Raw genomic sequence first — 23,049 nt, 5'->3', positions numbered from 1 at the left:
AATAAGATCTCATTACTGGTTATTGACTTAGCTGTTTTCCCAGCGAGGCAACAGACTCCCTACATTTTTGGGCTTTAAAGCCATGAGGAAAGAGACACAATGTCTTCTATTGGTCTAGTACTAATCGCTCTCAGCTAAAGAATCCGTCTCTCTGGGGCTGGCTGTTCACTTTAGCAGGTTCTCCTGTCTTCTCCTGCCTCCTGCCACAACCTCCGTCATCCCGCTAATACTGGTCCTTAGTGTTCCTTGCTTTTGGATAAATGTCATGCCAAGTTTTACATGTTTATAAAATGGCTGTTCTCACTGTATTGTGAAACACTAAGTCTTTTCTGTTGCCTTTTTGTTCAGTCAGAAGAGAATAAGACATATCAAACATCATATGCACAGAAGTTGAATAGTCTTAAAATAAAGCCATAGCAGACACTTTTATCAACAACAACTTACAGTCATGCACGCATGCATTTTCCATACTGGTGGTCCCAGGATTTGAACCCACTACCCTGGCGTTGCAAGTGCCATGCTCTACCAATTGAGCTACAAACAATCTTGCAGTTGGTGTGAATCTTTCTCCCCATATTTTCTTCTTGGTTCATAGTCAACTCTGTTGTATCAGCTTCACAGTATTTTTCCAGCGGGCCATACTTAGCTATTCTGGGCCTGATGTTGTGGATGAGGGTCTCTGACGTCTCTCTGACAATAGTTTGGAGAGTTGAGAGTGAGGTCAGCGCCGCCTTTAACTCGTTACCCGCTGCCAGGGATTAGAGCACTTCAAAAGGGGGATCCGTGGAGCAGAGCAAGGGCAATGCCCTTCTGCATTCTGGGTAAGCGTTATGTGATTCAAAGGGTGTAATCTCCCAGGTTAGTCATAAAATACCTACCCCAGGGCAGCTTAGAGATACACAGAGAAGACAAAAACATCTTCCAGATTACGCAACCGTTTCCACATAGGCTTTTTCATTCTGTCTTCTTCCCACGATACATATTAGGAGTTGATTACAGATAGAAATGATATGTTTTCTATAAATTATCTTAGGAATTAGATCATGGTAAACTCAAAACTTAAAGTTGACTTTGAAGTCCCGTTTTCAGTGCCCTTTCAGTGCCTGTTTGTCTGCCCTAAATAAATAGAGGTGTTGGAAGGTTCAGTTATACCTGAGGTTCTTTGTGACCTGTGCAGTCATCATTAAAGAGCGACTGAACACACCAATACCGCGTGTTTTTCTGTTGCTCATTAAGAAAAATTTGATTTCAATCTTGGGGGTGTGGTTTAATGTGACAGTTACTGATGTTTGTCCCCCAGGAGACACCAATAACCCCATTCCAGTACATGAAACACCGACATCATGCACAGATGCGAGCGACTCCTGGCTGCAGTAAGAAAGCCATCACCATCTGCACCCTTTCAACATAGCCTAGATTGACGTTTTTGGGGTTTTCATATGCTTAAAAGGACGTTTTGATTCTTGCTTAAACAGTCGCTAAGATTATATTTGATTGTGATCTTTGCAAAATAACTATTTTGGATGCAGCAGTTGTTAGCTCGAATGCTAACGCTCATATAGGCTGTAGCAAAAGCTAGCCAAAGAGACATTTTACTGGTTGAAATGTAAGTGTTTTTTTAAGTATAATGCAGTAAATTTGCAATGACGACACAAACATTATATTAAGTATGAAAATCATGCGAGCGTCACAATCCAATTATAATCCAAAAGTAGCGTGAAATGCACTCATATGCAACATGTAAATAGAGGCTTTTTTTCTATAAAACTCCCCCGTGTTCTGCCACCAATTTTGCGCTTTGCCCTCGTGCAGCAATGTTTGCAAACACAGAAAGGGGTTTATGGGAACAAAGCCAGTATCACTTCTTCAAAATAGTCTGAATTAATCTAAGATAATTTAAGAAGGTTTTAGTCACACAATTTTACATCTAACAAAGGTGTTTGGTGCAATATTTCTCAAGTAATAAAATGTGCGATGTGTTGTGTTAAGTAAACAAAGTCCGATCTGCTGTGCTGCTGGGCAGGTCTGTCTCACTGTCTGTGTGTTCTGCAGTATGCTTGGATAGAGCGCAGCTGTTTATCCCGTATTAGTATGCAAGTGAGTATTGTTGAAATCAAAGCCCAAACCTCAAGTAGGCCTTGTACTCAAATCTCACAGAATTCTGACTTTATGACCAAAATGAACCTACTTGCTAATATCAGTCACATATGCCGTTTTCAATGAGAAGAGTTGGTTTTCGAGTTCAGTTCTGCTTTAAGGAGATAATCAAATGCACTGCTTCATCCTGTCTTTGAGTCCTGTCTCCGCCTCTCATTCAACCTGACAGGTAACCCTGTGCCCTTTGACAGAGGGTATATCTGAATTAAAAAAAAGATGTGGCTGCCTTAAAAAGCAAAGCACAACTTTAGAAACTGTTCATAACATTATTATTATTCTGGAACCTCTACTGCCAAAACTGTAAAAGCTACCAACACCAAAACATCTTTCAAACATCCAGACTACCACTGATCAGTTGGCCTGGCTACCTGAACTCCTTGCTCCGGCCAAACGTCACGCCCACAGACGTTAGTTTCTTCCTTAGTTTCTTCAATGAGTCTGGACATGAGTACCTCCACAACGATCTCTAGAATGGAAAAACATTCTAAATGTTCTGATTGGTCCCAGAAACCAATGGGTTGGGCCAGAGCCAGTCTAATAAAAAGCATGAGCTGGCGCACACCCCCAAAAGTTGGTAGAGGTAATGACTAATGGTGTGTAAACTGTAGGCTATAAAATAAATAAAGAGAGTCACACACTCTAGATACAAGCTCCCAGTAATTTATTGGGTAAACCACCAATGTTTCGACATCACTGTGCATTCTTCAGGGTCAGAGCCTGAATACACGTGGGTAAAGCGGAGGTTTGAAAATTCATCATTGGCTTTGCTACTCTGATTGGTTAGAGATGATCCAATCGCTGAATACTTTGTTTTGTACAACACCCCTCATTTTGATGTTACCACAAACGATAGCAATGATGGCAGTCTTAGACTGAAGTACAGTGCATTCGGAAAGTATTCAGACCCTTTGACTTTTTCCACATTTATGACATTAGTCTTTTTCTGAAATTGATTTTAAAAAAGAATCCTCATCAACCTACAGACAATACTCCATCATGACAAAGTGAAAACAGGTTTTTGAAATTTTAGCAAATTTATTACAAATAAAAATGAAATAACTTGTTTACATAAGTATTCAGACCCTTTGATATGAGACTCGAAATTGAGCTCAGGAGCATCCTGTTTCCATTAATTATCCTTGAGATGTTTCTACAACTTGATTGGTGTCCACCTGTGGTAAATTCAATTGACTGGACATAATTTGGAAAGGCACACACCTGTCTAGATAAGGTCCCACAGTTGACAGTGCATGTCAGAGCAAAAACCAAGCCATGAGGTCGAAGGAATTGTCCGTAGAGTTCCGAGACAGGATTGTTTAGAGGCACAGTTCTGGGGAAGGGTACCAAAAAATGTCTGCAGCATTGAAGGTCCCCAAGAACACATTGGCCTCCATCATTCTTAAATGAAAGAAGTTTGGAAAGAAGAGGGAAGCTGAGGGTTGGTATGTGGAATTGGAGACAAGTGGGAGTGGAGTTGCTGTGTGAGAGAGAGAATGATGGTCAAAAGATAAGGGGGAAAAAAGTCAAAATAAAACATAATAAAAGTACATTTGAATGACACTAAGTGGCAGTGTTTTTACAACTAATGCTGTTTTTTTTCTTGGGGGTGGGGAATGGAATTTTTTCCGGGGGGGTCTGTGGGAGGGGTCTCAAAAGGTTGAGGGACAGCTATTGGGGAACTGTGGGTGGATCTTGGAGGATTTGGGTTTCACAAGATTCTGATCATGAAAAAGGAAACTATGACATATATTTTATATCACTATCGTGCACACGCACCCTCACACATAAGGATGGCTCTGTTGCGGAAAGACTGATACATGTTTGATAGTGTCCTGATGCTGTATTGTTTGTCCTTCATGTTTGTCCTTCATCTAATACTTTAATGTTACCCCTTCCTTGTGTTTTTTGTAATAAATAATTTAATTAAAAAAATAATAATAATAATAATAAAAGACTCTTCCTAGAGCTGGCTGTCCGGCCAAACTGAGCAATAGGGGGAGAAGGGCCTTGGTCAGGGAGGTGACCAAGAACTCGATGGTCACTGACAGAGCTCTAGAGTTCCTCTGTGGAGACGGGAGAACCTTCCAGAACGACAACCATCCCTGCAGCATTCCACCAATCAGGCCTTTATGGTAGAGAGGCCAGACGGAAGCCACTCTAGTGTAAAAGGCAAATGACAGCCCACTTGGAGTTTGCCAAAATGCACCTAAAGACTCTAAGACCATGAGAAACAAGTTCTTTGATCTGATGAAACCAAGATTGAACTCTTTGGCCTAAATGCCAAGCATCACGTCTGGAGAAAACTTGGCACCATCAAGTATGGTGGTGGCATGTTTTCAGCGGCAGGGACTGGGCAACTTGACAGAATCGATGCAAAGATAAGCAAAGCAAAGTACAGAGAGATACTTGATGAAAACCTTCCAGAGCACTCAGGACCTCAGACTGGGGCGAAGGTTCACCTTCCAACAGGACAACGAGCCTAAACACACAGCCAAGACAACGCAGGAGTGGCTTCGGGACAAATCTCTGAATGTCCTTGAGTGGCCCAGCCAGAGCCCGGACTTGAACCCGATCGAACATCTCTGGAGAGACCTGAAAATAGCTGTGCAGCATTGCTCCCCATCCAATCTGACAGACCTTGAGATGATCTGCATAGAAGAATGGGAGAATCTCCCCAAATACAGGTGTGCCAAGCTTGTAGCGTTATACCCAAGAAGACTTAATGCCGAATTTGCTGCTAAAGGTGCTTCAACAAAGTACTGAGTGAAGGGTCTGAAGACTTAAGTAAATGTGATATTTCAGTTTTTTAGTTTTAATAAATTACCCAAAAATGTCTAAAAACCAGTTTTTGCTTTCTTATTATGGGATATTGTGTGTAGATTGGTGAGGGGGAAAAACCATTAAATCAATTTTAGAATAAGGCTGTAACGTAACAAAATGTGAACAAATTCAAGGGGTCTGAATACTTTCCGAAGACACTGTAGGTATTGCTCTTGTCCAGATGGAATAGGGCAGTGTGCAGTGTGATGGTGATTGCATCGTCTGTGGATCTATTGGGAGCGGTATGCAAATTGAAGGGGGTCTAGGGTGTCATGTAAGGTGGAGGTGATATGATCCTTAACTAGCCCCTCAAAGAACTTCATGACAACAGAAGTGAATGCTTCAGGGCGATAGTTATTTAGTTCAGTTACCTTTGCTTTCATGGTTACAGGAACAATGGTGGACATCTTGAGGCAAGTGGGGATAGCAGACTGGTAGAGGGAGAGATTGAATATGTCCGTAAACACTCCAGCCAGCTGGTCTGCGCATGCTGTCTGGGTCGGCAGCCTTGCTAGTGTTAACATGCTTAAATGTCTCTCTCACTTCGGCCACGGAGAACGAGAGCCCACAGTCCTTGGGAGAAGGCCGCGTTGATGGCACTGTGTTATCTTCAAAGTGGGTGAAGAAGGTGTTTAGCTTGTCTGGGACCAAGACGTCGGTGTCGGCGACGTGGCTGGATTTCCCTTTGTAATCCATGATTGTCCGGAGTCCCTGCCACATACGTCTCGTGTTTGAGCCGTTGAATTGCGACTCCACTTTGTTTCTGCATCAAATCAACTTTCATTGCCTTACAGAGGACATAACTGCACTGTTTGTATTAAACCTTATTCCAGTCACCTTGCGATGGTTCGCGCTTTCAGTTTTGCGCTAATACTGAAATCTGTCCACGGTTTTGGTTATGGTATGTTTTAATAGCCACAGTGGGAACAACATCCCTATATACTTCCTGATGAACTCAGTCACCTTGTCCATGTACAGCCGTGGCCAAAAATTTTGAGAATGACACAAATATTAATTTTCACATAGTCTGCTGCCTCAGTTTGTATGATGGCAATTTGCACATACTCCAGAATGTTATAAAGAGTGATCAGATGAATTGCAATTAATTGCAAAGTCCCTCTTTGTCATGCAAATGAACTGAATCCCATAAAAACATTTCCACTGCATTTCAGCCCTGCCACAAAAGGACCAGCTGACATCATGTCAGTGATTCTCTCGTTAACACAGGTCTGAGTGTTGACGAGGACAAGGCTGGAGATCACTCTGTCATGCTGATTGAGTTTGAATAACAGACTGGAAGCTTCAAAAGGAGGGTGGTGCTTGGAATCATTTGTCTTCCTCTGTCAACCACGGTTACCTGCAAGGAAACACGTGCCGCCATCATTGCTTTGCACAAAAAGGGCTTCACAGGCAAGGATATTGCTGCCTGTAAGATTGCACCTAAATCAACCATTTATCGGATCACCAAGAACTTCAAGGAGAGCGGTTCAATTGTTGTGAAGAAGGCTTCAGGGAACCAAAGAAAGTCCAGCAAGCGCCAGGACCGTCTCCTAAAGTTGATTCAGCTGTGGGATCGGGGCACCACCAGTACAGAGCTTGCTCAGGAATGGGAGCAGGCACGTGTGAGTGCATCTGCATGCACAGTGAGGTGAAGACTTTTGGAGGATGGCCTGGTGTCAAGAAGGGCAGCAAAGAAGCCACTTCTCTCCAGGAAAAACATCAGGGACAGACTGATATTCTGCAAAAGGTACAGGAATTGGACTGCTGAGGACTGGGGTAAAGTCATTTTCTCTGATGAATCCCCTTTCCGATTGTTTGGGGCATCCGGAAAAAAGCTTGTCCGGAGAAGACAAGGTGAGCGCTACCATCAGTCCTGTGTCATGCCAACAGTAAAGCATCCTTAGACCATTCATGTGTGGGGTTGCTTCTCAGCCAAGGGAGTGGGCTCAATCACAATTTTGCCTAAGAACACAGCCATGAATAAAGAATGGTACCAACACATTCTCAGAGAGCAACTTCTCCCAACCATCCAGGAACAGTTTGGTGATGCACAATGCATTTTCCAGCATGATGGAGCACCTTGCCATAAGGCAAAAGTGATAACTAAGTGGCTCGGGGAACAAAACATTGATATTTTGGGTCCATAGCCAGGAAACTCCCCAGACCTTAATCCCATTGAGAACTTGTGGTCAATCCTCAAGAGGCGGGTGGACGAACAAAAACTCACAAATTCTGACAAACTCCAAGCATTGATTATGCAAGAATGGGCTGCCATCAGTCAGGATGTGGCCCAGAATTTCATTGACAGCATGCCAGGGCGGATTGCAGAGGTCTTGAAAAAGAAGGGTCAACACTGCAAATATTGACTCTTTGCATCAACTTCATGTAATTGTAAAAAGCCTTTGCCACTTATGAAATGCTTGTAATTATACTTCAGTATTCCATAGTAACATCTGACAAAAATATCTAAAGACACTGAAGCAGCAAACTTTGTGAAAATCTATATTTGTGTCATTCTCAAAACTTTTGGCCACGACTGTATACGTCAATGTTATTCTCAGAGGCAACCCGGAACATTTCCCAGTCAGCGTGATCAAAACAATCTTGAAGCATGGATTCTGATAGATCAGACCAGCGTTGAATAGATTTTATCACGGATACTTCCTGTTTGAGTTCCTGCCTATAGGAAGGGAGGAGCAGAATGGAGTCGTGATCTGATTTGCCGAAAGGTAGGGCAGGGGAGATCCTTGTCGCCATCCTGGAAGGGAGAGTAGTAACAGGGCGATAGTCATTTAGTTCAGTTACGTTAGCTTTCTTGGGAACAGGAACAATGGTGGCCATCTTGAAGCAATTGGGGACAGCAGATTGAGATAGGGATTGATTGAATATGTCTGTAAACACACCAGCCAGCTGGTCTGCGCATGGTCTGAGGACATGGCTAGGGATGCCATCTGGGCCGGCAGCCTTGCGAGGGTCAACACGCTTAAATTACTTACTCATGTCGGCTACAGAGAAGGAGAGCCCACAGTCTTTGGTAACAGGCCGTGTTGGTGGCACTGTGTTATCCTCAAAGCGGGCGAAGAAGGTGTTTAGCTTGTCCGGAAGCAAGACGTCGGTGTCCGCGACCTGGCTGGTTTTCCTTTTGTGGTCCGTGATTGTCTGTAGACCCTGCCACATACATTTCGTGTATGAGCCGTTGAATTGCGACTCCACTTTGTCTCTATACTGACGTTTTGCCTTCTTGATTGCCTTAGAGGAAATAACTACACTGTTTGTATTCTGCCATATTCCCAGTCAATTTGCCATGGTTAAATGCGGTGGTTCGCGCATTCAGTTTTGCGCGAATGCTGCCATCTATCTACGGTTTCTGGTTAAGGTAGGTTTTAATATTCACAGTGGGTACAACATCTCCTATACACTTCATGATAAACTCAGTCACCGTATCAGTATATTCGTAAATGTTATTCTCGGAGGCTACCCCGAACGTATCCCAGTTCGCGTAAGCAAAACAATCTTGGAGCGTGGATTCCGATATGTCAGACCTGCATTGAATAGTTCTTAGCACGGGCACGTCCTGTTTGAGTTTCTGCCTATAGGAAGGGAGGAGCAAAATGGAGTCATGATCAGATTTGCCGAATGGAGGGTGGGGGAGGGCCTTGTAGGCATCCCAGAAGTTGGAGTAGCAGTGGTCGAGTGTTTTAGCAGTGCGAGTACTGCAGTCAATGTGTTGATAGAACGGTTTAATTTTCCTCAAATTTGCTTTGTTAAAATCCCCAGCTGCAATAAATTCGGTCTCAGGATATGTGGTTTCCAGTTTGCATAAAGTCCAGTGAAGTTCTTTGAGGGCCGTCTTGGTATCAGCTTGAGGGGTAATATACACGGCTGTGACTATAATCGAAGAGGATTATCTTGTGAGGTAATACGGTCGGCATTTGATTGTGAGGTACTCTAGGGCAGGTGAACAAAAGGACTTTATCACAATCACACCATAAGTAGTTAATCATGAAACATACACCTCCGCGTTTCTTCTGCCTGGAGAGTTCTTTATTTCTGTCAATATACTGGGAACCCAGCTGGCTGTATGGAAGGGGACTGTATATCCGGAGATATATACCTCTTCTCCTCCGATGCCGTTTTGGAGCAGCCTCTGGAATAAGTTCAGTTGACTTGGGGTGTACGACCAAAGGATCCAGTTCTGGAAAATCATATTTCTGGTCATAATTCTGGTGAGTTACCGCCACTCTGATATCCCAAAGTTATTTTCGGCTGTATGTAATAACCCAAAAAGCGTTCTGTGCTAATAATTTAAGAAAAACACAACACAAAAATTGCAAAGCTGGAAGCAGAGCTGCCATAGTCTGTCGGCGCCATCTTCTAATCTTCCATCTAGCTCAGGTCCAGGGCTTACAGACTGACTCAAATAATAAAGCTTTATGCTACAATTTACCACAGTCACTACCAATACCATTACTATTGCAGAAACTACTAGTACTACTACTACTACTACTACCAGTACTACTACCGTCACTACCACTACAACCTCTTTAATTACCATGAAAAACACTTAAAGTGTAGCAAGCACACCAGATTTTCTTCAGGATATTTTTTTCTAGTTTATTAATACATTCAAGTCAAATTATATTCCATGTGTGGGTGTATTCCTTCTGATTGCACGAGAGAACATTTTGAAAACAGTTATCTATGCCTTTACATATCTACTATTAATGTCCCTCTCGTTTTCCTCCCGGTGAGTCAATATCATTCAAGTTAATTTACTGAGATGTCCTTTTCACTATTATTCCTATGCTGATCTATCAGTCTTTGGTGAGAGGGTTACATGTGCTTGCTGAAAACCATGCACAACTGTTCATACTTATTCTTAGTCGCCTTTCCGCTGGACCATGTAGCGCCAAAACCGTAAAAGCTACCAACACCAAAACAACTTCAAAACTTCCAGACTGAGACTGGTCAGTGTGCTTGAAAAAACGTTGAAACTAATTATACTTTTCACACCGTAACTAGTCTTCAACCGTTTAAGCTAGAAACACCATTCAAATTTTAAAACGTGCAGACCGGTCTGGAATAGGTTACTTGTATACACATTTTTTATATTTTTTATACTTTTTGAACTACCAGACGAGCTAACTAGACCCACTCCAATTTGCATACCGCCCCAACAGATCCACAGATGACGCAATCTTAATCGCACTCCACACTGCCCTTTCCCACCTGGACAAAAGGAACTCCTATGTGAGAGTGCTGTTCATTGACTACAGCTCAGCGTTTAACATCATAGTGCCCACAAAGCTCATCACTAAGCTACGGACCCTGGGACTAAATACCTCCATCTGCAACTGGATCTTGGACTTCCTGACGGGCCGTCCTCAGGTGGTAAGGGTAGGCAACAACACATCTGCCACGCTGATCCTCAACACTGGGGCCCCTCAGGTGTGTACTAAGTCTCCCCCTGTACTCCCTGTTCACCCACGACTGCATGGCCAAACACGACTGACACCATCATTAAGTTTGCTGACGATACAACATTGGTAGGCCTGATCACCGACAAAGATGAGATAGCCTATAGGGAGGAGGTTAGAGAACTGGCAGTGTGGTGCCAGAACAACAACCTCTCCCCCAATGTGAGCAAGACAAAGGAGCTGATCATGGACTACAGGGAAAGGCAGGCCGAACAGGCCCCCATTAACATCAATGGGGCTGTAGTGGAGCGGGTCGAGTTTCAAGTTCCTTGGTGTCCAATGAACTATCGTGGTCCAAACACACCAAGACAGTCGTAAAGAGGGCACGACAAAACCTTTTCCCCCTCAGGAGACTGAAAAGATTTGGCATTGGTCCCCAGATCCTCAAAAAGTTCTCAAAAAGCAACTGCTCGGCATCTGACTGTAAGGCGCTACAGTGGGTAGTGCGTAAGCCCAGTACATGTACTGGGGCCAAGCTTCCTGCAATCCAGGACCTATATAATAGGCGGTGTCAGAGGAAAGCCCATAAAATTGTCAGAGTCTCCAGTCACCCAAGTCATAGACTGTTTTCTCTGCTACCGCACGGCAAGTGGTACCGGAGCAGCAAATCTAGGACCAAAAGGCTCCTTAACAGCTTCTACCCCCAAGCCATAAGACTGCTGAACAATGAATCAAATGGCCACCGCACTATTACATTCAACCCCCCCCCCCTCTATTTGTTTTGTACATTGGTGCTACTCGCTGTTTATTATCTATGCATAGTCATGTCACCCCTGCCTACATGTACAAATTACCCCAACTAACCTGTATCCCCGCTCACTGACTTGGTACCGGTACCCCCTGTGTATAGCCTCGTTATAGTTATTTTCATTTTTTTTTTATTCACTGTTTTCTCCACAATTTCGTAGTATCCAATTGTTAGTTACAGTCTTGTCTCATCGCTGCAACTCCCGAGCGGACTCGGGAGAGGCGAATGTCGAGAGCCGTGCGTCCTCCGAAACACAACCCAACAAAGCCGCACTGGTTCTTGACACAATTCCCACTTAACCCAGAAGCCAGCCACATCATACACCTGGCGACCGTGTCAGCGTGCACTGTGCCTGGCCCGCCATAGGAGTCGCTAGTGTGCAATGGGACAAGGACATCCCTGCTGGCTAAACCCTCCCCTAACCCGGACGACGCTGGGCCAATTGTGCACCACCCCATGGGTCTCCCGGTCACAGTGACAGAGCCTGGACTCTAACCCAGAATCTCTAGTGCCTTAGACCTCTGCGCCACTCGGGAGGCCCCTGTTAATGTTATGTTATTGTGTTACTTTTTACAATTTTAATTTTTTACTTTAATTTATTTGGTAAATATTTTCTTAACTCTTTTTGAACTACACTGTTGGTTAAGGGCTTGTAAGTAAGCGAAGAACACTGACGAAGAACACTGACAAACTATACAAAACAATAAACCGACGAACGTAAAGCTATACAAACAATAAGTGGCAACTTAGACATAGACAGGCAACTTAGACATAGACAATCACCCACGAACTTCCTAATGAATATGGCTGCCTAAATATGGTTCCCAATCAGAGACAACGATAGACAGCTGTCTCTAATTGAGAACCAATCTAGGCAACCATAGACATACATACACCTAGACTGAACACTGCCCCATAAACATACAAAAACACCTAGACAATAAAAAAACACATACATCCCCCATGTCACACCCTGACCTAACTAAAATAATAAAGAAAACAAAGATAACTAAGGCCAGGGTGTGACAGGTAAGGTCTATACTTTTTGTATTCGGCGCATGTGACAAATAAAGTTTGATTTGATTTGTATCCTGTACACATTGTCAGACGTATAGTATGTGTGCTATCTGGCCCACCCAGGCCCATCCCTCAGCTTTTTACCAAAACAGAGGTGGGGAACTGCTTTGTTATAGATTCAACTGTGGCTTGCCTCTTTAAAGCTACAAAACACCAAAACAACATTGATATGTACAGACCGACTTAACTTACATTGCTCATTAAAAGATTGTTACTATTTGTGCTTTTTGAACAATAACCCTTTTAAATGTGCATAAAAGCACCAACATCTTCTGTAGGAAATAACTACTACTAGTAAGTAAACCCTGGACCAGAGCTGGACCATAGCTTTAAAAAAAATTTTTTTTTATATAACTTTTATTTAACTACGCAAGTCAGTTAGGAACAAATTCTTATTTACAATGACGACTTACCAGAGCTAGTCAGACTACTACTAGCTAGCCACTAGCTATGTCCTGGACCAGAGATAGTTAGTGGAGACGAGAGCTAGACCAGAGCTAATGCAGACCAGAGCTAGCTACTAGCTTCGCCCTGGACCTTAGCACTGGTCTTGCTCTTGTCCAGGGCGTAGCTTTTAGCTAGCTCACTCTGGCCTAGCTGTGATCTAGCTCTGGTCCAGCTCTGGTCCAGGGTGTAGCTAGTAAGCTCTTGTCTTGCTCTGGTCCAGGGCGTAGCTGGTAGCTAGCTAGCTCTGATCTGCACAAGCTCTGGTTCAGCTCTGGTCCAGGGCATAGCTAGTAGCGAGCTAGTTCTGGTCTGCACTAGCTCTGGTCTAGCTCTGGTCCACACTTACTAGCTCTGATCAAGGGTGTAGCTACCTCATCCCTGTCCTATGGTTCCGGTGCAGGATTGTTTAATGATTACGGTAGACCTGTCAGTGCCAGAGTGGAAAAGGTGAAGTTGACACAGTGTGTGTTTACAGTTCGTCTCGTCATTGACATAAATAAGTAGCTCAGTTTGGCCTGTCATCAAACAGGCTCACCCAAACATAGGGTCTACCAAAAAAAAAAAGATCCCCGGAATCAGGAGGGAATTTTCTATCTGTGTTATGTGTTTATTGATGTTTAGCAATGGATCTTATGCTATGTGTAACAGTTTTTCTTCCTTTCCTCTCCTTGCCCCAACCTGGGCTTGAACCAGGGACCCTCTGAACACATTGTCAACTGTCACCCACAAAGTTTTGTTAACTGTTGCTCCACAAAAACCACGGCCCTTGCAGAGCACTACTTCAAGTTCTCAGAGCGGGTGACATCCCCAATTGAACACTGCTAGCGCACACCCCTGCTACATATGCATCTGTAGGCCTTACAAATATTACACAATCACTTGAATGTGCAGATTATGGAGTATAAATGGAAGTTAGTAAGGTAATATCAGACAGCTGGTGTTCAGTAGATATGTACAATGGTTTGGCTGGTTTTCAGCTAATGTTAGTTGATTGCAACCACTGCTTGCACACTTTCATGGCAAAACCATGGTAACAAGATTATTTGAGAAATAAATCCATATACTTCTGACTGTGTGTGTAAGAGTGTGATGCACTGACTGGTGTGGTGTGACATCTTGCAGAAAGGACCTGCCATGGTGATGCTGTCTGACACTTGACTAACCCTTACCTAACCCTTACCCCTGGCATGTACTGACCTCCCTACCTGAGAGGTCATCTGCTGGCGTTATGATGACCAATAGTTTGTTTTCACAATCTGCAGGAACTCAGCTGTGTGGAAACTTGCGAAGGAACAGAGAATAGTGGCAACGTCAGCTATCCTAATCTGCACAGACAAGCTAATCACCTTTTACACACTATGTTCCCCACCCGTTTCCACAAATATGCTAACTGCCACGTAACCAAAAAGGTTGTACTTCCTATAAAAGCTGAGACCAACTCTGTTCATTGGGCTCTTAACTCTACACCATTGAGTGATTGTTAAAACTTCTTATGGCTGAGATCCCGTTAACAGGATCGATTTGACAACAGCCAGTGAAAGTGCAGGGCGCCAATTTCAAACAACAAAAATCTCAGAATTAAAATTCCTCAAACATACAAGTATTTTACACCATTTTAAAGATAAACTTGTTGTTAGGTCCGATTTCAAAAAGGCTTTACGACGAAAGCACACCATCTGATTATGTTAGGTCAGTACCTAGTCACAGAAAAACACAGCCATTTTTCCAGCCAAAGAGAGGAGTCACAAAAAGCAGAAATAGAGATAAAAGGAATCACTAACCTTTGATGATCTTCATCAGATGACACTCATAGGACTTCATGTTACACAATACATGTATGTTTTTTTTCGATAAAGTTCATATTTATATCCAAAAATCTTAGTTAACATTGGCGCGTTATGTTCAGTAATGTTTTGCCTCCAAAACATCCGGTGATTTTGCAGAGAGCCACATCAATTTACAGAAATACTCATAATAAACATTGATAAAAGATACAAGTATTATACATGGAACTTTAGATACACTTCTCCTAAATGCAACCGCGGTGTCAGATTTCAAAAAAACTTTACGGAAAAAGCACCATGCTATAATCTGAGTACAGCGCTCAGAGACCAAAACAAGCCATACAGATATCCGCCATGTTGTGGAGTCAACAGAAGTTAGAAATAGCATTATAAATATTCACTTACCTTTGATGATCTTCATCAGAATGCACTCCTAGGAATCCCAGTTCCAAAATAAATGTTTGTTTTGTTCGATAACGTCCATAATTTATGTCCAAATACCTCCTTTTTGTTTGATTATTTAATTCCAAATTCCAAATTGATGACACGCCGGCCAGACGAAAAGTCAAAAAATTCCATTACAGTTCATAGAAACATGTCAAATGATGTATAGAATCAATCTTTAGGATGTTTTTAACATAAATCTTCAATAATGTTTCAACCGGAGAATTCCTTTGTCTGTAGAAATGCGATGGAATGTAGCTAACTCTCACGTGAGCACGCGTGATCAGCTCATGCCAGACCCCTGACTCAATCAGCTCTTATTCCCTCATCCTTCACAGTCGAAGCATCAAACAAGGTTCTAAAGACTGTTGACATCTAGTGGAAGCCTTAGGAAGTGCAATATGACCACATAAACACTGTATATTGGATAGGAAAACCTACAAACCTCAGATTTCCCACTTCCTGGTTGGATTTTGTCTCAGGATTTTGCCTGCCATATGAGTTCTGTTATACTCACAGACATCATTGAAACAGTTTTAGAAACTTCAGAGTGTTTTCTATCCAAATCTACCAATAACATGCATATCTTAGCTTCTGGGACTGAGTAGCAGGCAGTTTACTCTGGGCACCTTATTCATCCAAGCTACTCAATACTGCCCCCAGCCATAAGAAGTTAACCGCTCCATTTTTGAAAATCTTATAATAAAGTTGTTGTTTGAAGAATCTACAGAATCTCTTCCTATTGGTTAGAATTTCCACGAGACTCCCATTGTATGTGTCAGCTTATTGGTCATACAGTGAGATACAATGAGTTCTTTATTCTAATGAGGTGTTGATTCATTGTGAGATACAGTACACAGAGTTCTCCATGGTGTTTAGGGTTTAGCTCTTGTTTTGACAGTGACTGTATCATTAGCTGCTGACCTGTCTTGAAACCAGCTCTGTACTTACAGTCGGAAGTTTACATACATCTTATCCAAATACATTTAAACTCCGTTTTTCACAATTCCTGACATTTAATCCTAGTAAAAATTCCCTGTCTTTGGTCAGTTAGGATCACCACTTTATATTAAGAATGTGAAATGTCAGAATAATAGTAGAGGGAATTAACTATTATGTCTTTCCTTACATTCCCAGTGGGTCAGAAGTTTACATACACTCAATTAGTATTTAGTAGCATTGCCTTGAAATTGTTTAACTTGGGTCAAACGTCTCCATTAGCCTTCCACAAGCTTCCCATAATAAGTTGGGTGAATTTTGGCCCATTCCTCCTGACAGAGCTGGTGGAACTGAGTCAGGTTTGTAGGCCTCCTTGCTCGCACACGCTTTTTCAGTTCTGCCCACACATTTTCTATAGGATTGAGGTCGGGGTTTTGTGATGGCCACTCCAATACCTTGACTTTGTTGTCCTTAAGCCATTGTCCCACAACTTTGGAAGTATGCTTGGGGTCATTGTCCATTTGGAAGACTCATTTGCGAGCAAGCTTTAACTTCCTGACTGATGTCTTGCTTCAATATATCCACATAATTGTCCTTCCTCATGATGCCATCTATTTTGTGAAGTGCACCAGACCCTCCTGCAGCAAAGCACCCCCACAACATGATGCTGCCACCCCCGTTCTTCACGGTTGGGATGGTGTTCTTAGGCTTGCAAGTGTCCCCCTTTTTCCTCCAAACATAATGATGGTCATTATGGCCAAAGAGTTCTTTTTTTTGTCCCCATGTGCAGTTGCAAACCGTAGTCTGGATTTTTTATGGTGGTTTTGGAGCAGTGGCTTCTTCCTTGCTGAGCGGCCTTTCAGGTTATTGCGATATAGGACTCATTTTACTGTGGATGTAGATACTTTTGTACCTGTTTCCTCCAGCATCTTCACAAGGTTTTTTGCATTGTTCTGGGATTGATTTGCACTTTTTTCACCAAAGTACGTTAATTTCCAGGAGACATAATGCATCTCCTTCCTGAGTGGTATGACAGCTGCGTGATCCCATGGTGTTTATACTTGCGTACTATTGTTTGTACAGATGAAAGTGGTACCTTCAGGCATTTGGAAATTGCTCCCAAGGATGAACCAGACTTGTGGAGGTTTACAATTTTTGGAGGTCTTGGCTGATTTCTTTTGATTTTCCCATGATGTCAAGCAAAGAGGCACTGAGTTTGAAGGTAGGCCTTGAAATACATCCACAGGTACACCTCCAATTGACTCAAATTATGTCAATTAGCCTAACAGAAGCTTCTAAAGCCATGACATAATTTTCTGGAATTTTCCAAGCTGTTTAAAGGCACAGTCAACTTAGTGTATGTAAACTTCTGACCCACTGGAATAGTGATACAGTGAATTTTAAGTGAAATAATCTGTATGTAAACAATTGTTGGAAAAATTACTTGTGTCATGCACAAAGTAGATGTCCTAACCGACTTGCCAAAACTATAGTTTGTTTACAAGAAATTTGTAGAGTGGTTGAAAAACAAGTTTTAATGACTCCAACCTAAGTGTATGTAAACTTCTGACTTCAGCTGTAACTGAATGCATTAGTTAGCTTAGGCTTTAATAGTACATCAAAGTCCATTACCTAATTAATACTTTACTGTTCATTTTTTTCATTTAAAGACCCAGTGCAGTCAAAAACTATGTTTTTCTGTGTTTTATATCTATTTCCTCACTATGAGGTTTGAATAATACTGTGACACTGTGAAAATTATGATAATGCCCTTTTAGTGTAAGAGCTTTTTGAAATGTTGGTGGGATGGAGTTTTGGCCTGCCCGGTGACATCACCAGGGGGGTAAGTTAGGTACATTGCGGTAGGCTACTTAATTGTTACCCAGCAATGATTTCATTTTGAGATAAAAACATCTGCATTGGACCTTTACGTTTTTTGTTTCTGTGGTTTAACATAAATCACAGTAGTTTCACAGTTCCAGTATATTCCCAACATGTTTATCTCTGATTTTGTGCTGCTTGCTTTGCTTGACAGTGGGCTTTTCAACTATTCTTATTGAGGCGGCTGGTTTCCCAACTCTACTGCTGGGAAGTAATGCAGTCCATGGGGATGTCACCCCTGGAGCTCCCCACACAGAGGAAGATAACCTAAACAGGATCAAATCCAGGGTAGAAGGGTGAAAGCACTATAACCGACCCTGAATCAGGGGTAGAGATGTGGGTTGACAACTTACTGTGTCTGGCCGCTCTGGCTGTGGCCCTCTCCTTACCTACCTTCTCTGATGGAGCTGCACTACATGTGTTGTCAGCTTCTAACCTGCTGCATGTGGGCAGTAATGAGAACATCTTGGTGGAGTCTCAGGACAATACAGGAGGTTCCCTGAACGTAAAGATCATGGTGAAGAACTATACTACCCAGAACAAACTGCTGGCCTCACAATGAGTAGTTATGAATGCAGCACCACTTACAGGCTCTGACACAACTGTTAATCCCAGAGAGGGACCACTTTGTGGATGACTCCAAGCAGAAGCAGTATATGGTCCTGCAGGCCCTGTTCCCTGACCACATCCTGGAGAAAGTTGTCTTGTTCTCCTTTCAGTTTGGATACATCTTCACCCATACTGACAAGACCATTTACACAGCGGCCAGCACCGTCTACTACAGAGTGCTCTGCATGACTCCTGGCCTGGAGCCTCTGACAAGGGAGATCTTTGAGGACAAGGAAGTCGCCAAGAACAAAGATATCACCGACTCTGTGGAGATCAGGACACCTGACAGCATCACCATCTTCAGGGAAATCATCAACCCATACAAGGGAGTCAATTCTGGAATGTTCCATCTCCCTGAGATTGTCAGCTTCGGGACATGGCATGTGGTCACGAGGTTGCAGAGCACTCCTCAGAAGACCTCATCTGACTTTGAGTTCAAGGAGTATGTTCTGGACAGCTTCGAGGTTAGTTTGACCCCAGCTAAAGCCTTCTTCTACGTCGAGGACAAATCTCTGACAGTTGATATCCCTGCCAAGTATCTATATAGTAAGGAAGTGACAGGGACAGGCTATGTGGTGTTTGAGGTCATCACAAGAGAGAACAAGAAGATGAGCTTCCGCCGGCTTTCGGCAGGGGGTAGAGATCAGAGAAGGTAAAGGAGTGTGTCGTCTGAATACATCACACAGACTTTCATAGACATCCATCAACTGGTCAGCCAGTCCACTACGTGTCAGTCAGTGTGTTAACAGAGAGAGGGGGTGAGATCGTGGAGGCAGAGAAGAGAGGGATCCCGATCGTCACTTTGCCATACACCATCCTCTTCAAGAGAACACCCAAATACTTCAAACCTGGCATGCCCTTTGACTCGGTTTACATTACAAATCCTGACAACTCTCCAGCCAATGGAGTGGAGATCTTTGTGAAGACCAAGGACCCGGCTATCCTCCCCACCAGACAGGCTGAGGCCAGCATGAAGGCTCTCCCCTACAGGACTTCCACCAAGAATTTCTTCCATGTCGGGGTTGACTCAAATGATCTGAAGATAGGAGACACCATTAAGATCAACCTGAACCTTGGATGCCTCCCCATACAGAACCATGACCTTACATACATGTTCCTGAGCAGAGGTCTGCTGGTGAACGAAGGAAGATTCAAGAGACAGAGCAGCGCACTGGTGACACTGTCGGTTCCCATTTCCAAGGAGATGCTTCCGTCGTTACGTATTGTAGCGTACAACCATGTCGGAACAGCTGACCTGGTGGCAGACTCTGTCTGGGTTGACGTAAAGGTCTCATGCATGGACTCACTGAAAGTGACGTCGACCAGGCCCAATGCATCCTGTATGCCTTGTAGGGCTTTCAGTCTGACCATCACTGGAGACCCAGGATCTAGATTGCAACTGGTGGCTGTAGACAAGGGAGTCTACATACTCAACAACAAACACTGTATTACACAGACCAAGAACTGAAACGCAATAGAAAAGCATGATACAGGCTAGGCTGTACAGCTGGAGGAGGAGCAGACATTATGGGGGTGTTCTGGGATGCTGGTCTGGTATTCTTAAAGGGACTAGGATCAGAACAGACCCCAGCTGTCCTGATAGTGACAGGCAGAGATGAGCAGTGACCATCAGGTCAAAGTTATCCTCCACAATTACAGCAAAGACCCCATCACTGTGCGTGTGGAGCTGATGGAAATTGCGAGGTGTGCAGCTCAGCTAGCAAGAAGGGTAATTACAGTCAGGAAGTGAACATGTCCAGCTGGGTCGTACCGTGTCATTATCCCTGTTAAGCTAGGCATGCACTCCATCGAGGTCAAGGCTTCAGTGAAAAACCCCTATGACAATGGGGTTAAGAGGGACCTGTGCGTTGTGGCTGAGGGAGTGCTAGTCAAGAAGGAAACCATCATACTCCTGAACCCTGCTAAACATGGTGGGGAGCAGACGGCACACATACCCAGTGGAGTGCCTAGGAACCAGGTGCCAAACTCTGATGCTGTCACACTGATCAGTGTGCTGGTGGAGCAGGCCATCAGTGGAGACTAACTGGGCAATCTGATAGTTCAGCCAGTCGGGAGTGGGGAAGAGATCATGATATACATGACCCTGCCTGTCATTGCTACACACTACCTGGACAACACCAAAAAGTGGGAGGAAATTGGCTTGGACAAACGAAACACAGCCATCAAGTACATCAACATAGAGCTGCCATACCGTACATATGATGGCCCCTACACTGCCTGGGTCAGCAGACAGAGCAGCACCTGGCTGACAGTGTATGTAGCGAAGGTGTTTGCCATGTCCAGTACTCTGATCAGTGTTCAGGAGAAAGTGCTCTGTACTGCAGTCAAGTGGCTGATCCTGCACACACAACAGCCTGATGGCGTCTTCAGTGAGTTTGCTCCGGTCATTCATGCAGAGATGACGGGTAACATGAGGGGGTCGGACAGTGACACCTCAATGACAGCCTTCGTTCTCATCACCATGCAAGAGGCAAGCTCACTGTGTGAGCATCCTGTCAACAGCCTACCAGGCAGTATGATTAAGGCAGTAACGTACCTGGAGAGGCATCTGGCCACCCTAAATAACCCCTATGCTGTAGCTATGACCTCCTATGCTCTGGCCAATGCAGGAAAACTCAACAAGGAGACCCTACTGAAGTTCGCATCTCCACAGCTGGACCCCTGGCCAGTACCTGATGCTAATCAGTACACTCTGAAGGCCACATTGTACGCCCTGCTGGCCGTGGTCAAGGTGAAGGCCATCGAAGAGGCCGGCCACATCGTCAAGTGGCTCAACAAGCAGAACAAGGTGGGAGGGGGATACGGATCCACACAGTCCACCATTATGGTGTTGGAGCAACGTGAAGGAACGGAAGGACATTGACCTGAACATCCACATAGAAGTGGCCGACAGAGCATCAGTTGCCAAGTGGTCCATTAACAACAAGAACCAGATCCTCGCTCATAATGACAAGGTCAACGCCATAGACAAGAACCTGACAGTAAAAGACTGAGGAAATTGTGAGGCGACTGTCAGTGGTGAAGCTGTACTATGCCCAGCCAGAGGAAAAGGGCAGTGACCTCTCTCTCACCCTCACTAAGATGGACAAAACAAGCCACGAGGATGCCAAGGAGTTGTTCATGCTCACTATTCAGATGGTTTATCGTAACTTGGAGAGAGACGCAACCTTTTCTGTCCTGGACATCGGCTTGCTGACAGGCTTCATCGTAGATGCAGACGATCTGAAAAAGTTGCCATAGGGGAGGGAGCGCTACATAGAGAAATTTGAGAGGGATGAAGTTCTGTCTGAAAGAGGCTCTCTCTATAAGGGCACAGGGCGAGACCTAGATGCAGACACGGGAGGCAGATGGTTAGAGACTCTGATATTTATTAGCATCCAAGGGGCAGGCAAGAGAATGGTCATGGACAGGCAAAAAGATCATAACAAGGTCAGAGTCCAGGAGGTACAGAGTGGCAGGCAGGCTCGAGGTCAGGGCAGGCAGTATGGTCAGGCAGGCGGGTTCAGAGTCAGGGCAGGGAAGGGTCAAAACCGGGAGGACTAGCAAAAGAGATAAGAAAAAGCAGGAGCACGGGAAAAACACGCTGGTTGACTTGACAAGACAAACTGGCACAGAGAGACAGGAAACACAGGGATAAATACACCAGGGAAAATAAGCGACACATGGAGGGGGCGAAGACAATCACAAGGACAGGTGAAACAGATCAGGGTGTGACACTCTCATCCTATATATGGATTAAGGTATCCCATAAGCTAGCAGACAAAATATATTTTGAGATCCACAGTTCTAAAGCCAGCTGCCATCTCTGTATACGAGTACTACAATCAGAAGGACTGTGTGAAGTTCTACCACCTACAGAGGGAGGATGGTTCCCCGAGCAGACTGTCGTGTATGTGTGCTGAAGAGCACTGCAGTATGCAGAAGAAAGTTGAGTCACAGAGTGGGTGATGACGGACCGCTGCAATACAAGTACGATCTAGGAAAACAGACATGGATAGAGGACTGGCCCTCACAATCAGTGCCAGTCCAGAGACTACAGAGAAGTCTGTCTAGGAGGAGTTTCTGTCTATAGAGGAGTTTCTCAACCAGATCACGACCTTCGATTGCCCTGTCTAGTTTCTCTTCTTGTTTTGTTATATTTCCATTTTTGTAACATTGCAATCCAAGTTATTTGTGTTCACCAAACGTACAGTAGACACAGTCAGTAAGCTACTTACTGTGCCCTATCATAACTCATTGGAACACAAAAAAATATAGTTAGAGGAGTTTGACCACTTGGAATATATTCTGTCAGAAACTGACCAGTTAATTATGTACACTGTGCATTGTGCATAATAAAACCCTTTGGAGAAATAAAAAATAAACATAAATCTGTTTCAGCTACAAACTGTAGCTGAAACAGACTGACTCAACTTAGATTGTTTGTCAAAAGACTTATGATATTTGTACTTTTTGAGCTATAACCATTTACATTTGCATAAAAGCTCCATAAACATCAACGGGACATTTTGGAATCACCACTGCTAATGATCCGTTTCAGCTACAAACTCCAACCCAACGTTGAAATGTGCAGTCTGACTCAACATACAGTGGCTTGCAAAAGTATTCACCCCCTTTGGCATTTTTCCTATTTTGTTGCCTTACA

The 23,049-nt window shown here is 43.8% G+C and overlaps 1 pseudogene; it reads left to right on the top strand.

Moving 5' to 3' along the window:
* The first annotated feature begins 18,108 nt into the window (after positions 1–18,108).
* Positions 18,109–22,352, top strand: LOC120065616 (annotated as a pseudogene).
* Positions 22,353–23,049: the final 697 nt, after the last annotated feature.

This window comes from Salvelinus namaycush, chromosome 20, assembly GCF_016432855.1.
Source record: "Salvelinus namaycush isolate Seneca chromosome 20, SaNama_1.0, whole genome shotgun sequence".
Lineage (NCBI taxonomy): Eukaryota > Metazoa > Chordata > Actinopteri > Salmoniformes > Salmonidae > Salvelinus > Salvelinus namaycush.
The sequence above is the reverse complement of the archived record's forward strand: the minus strand, read 5'-3'. Positions and strand labels throughout refer to the sequence as shown.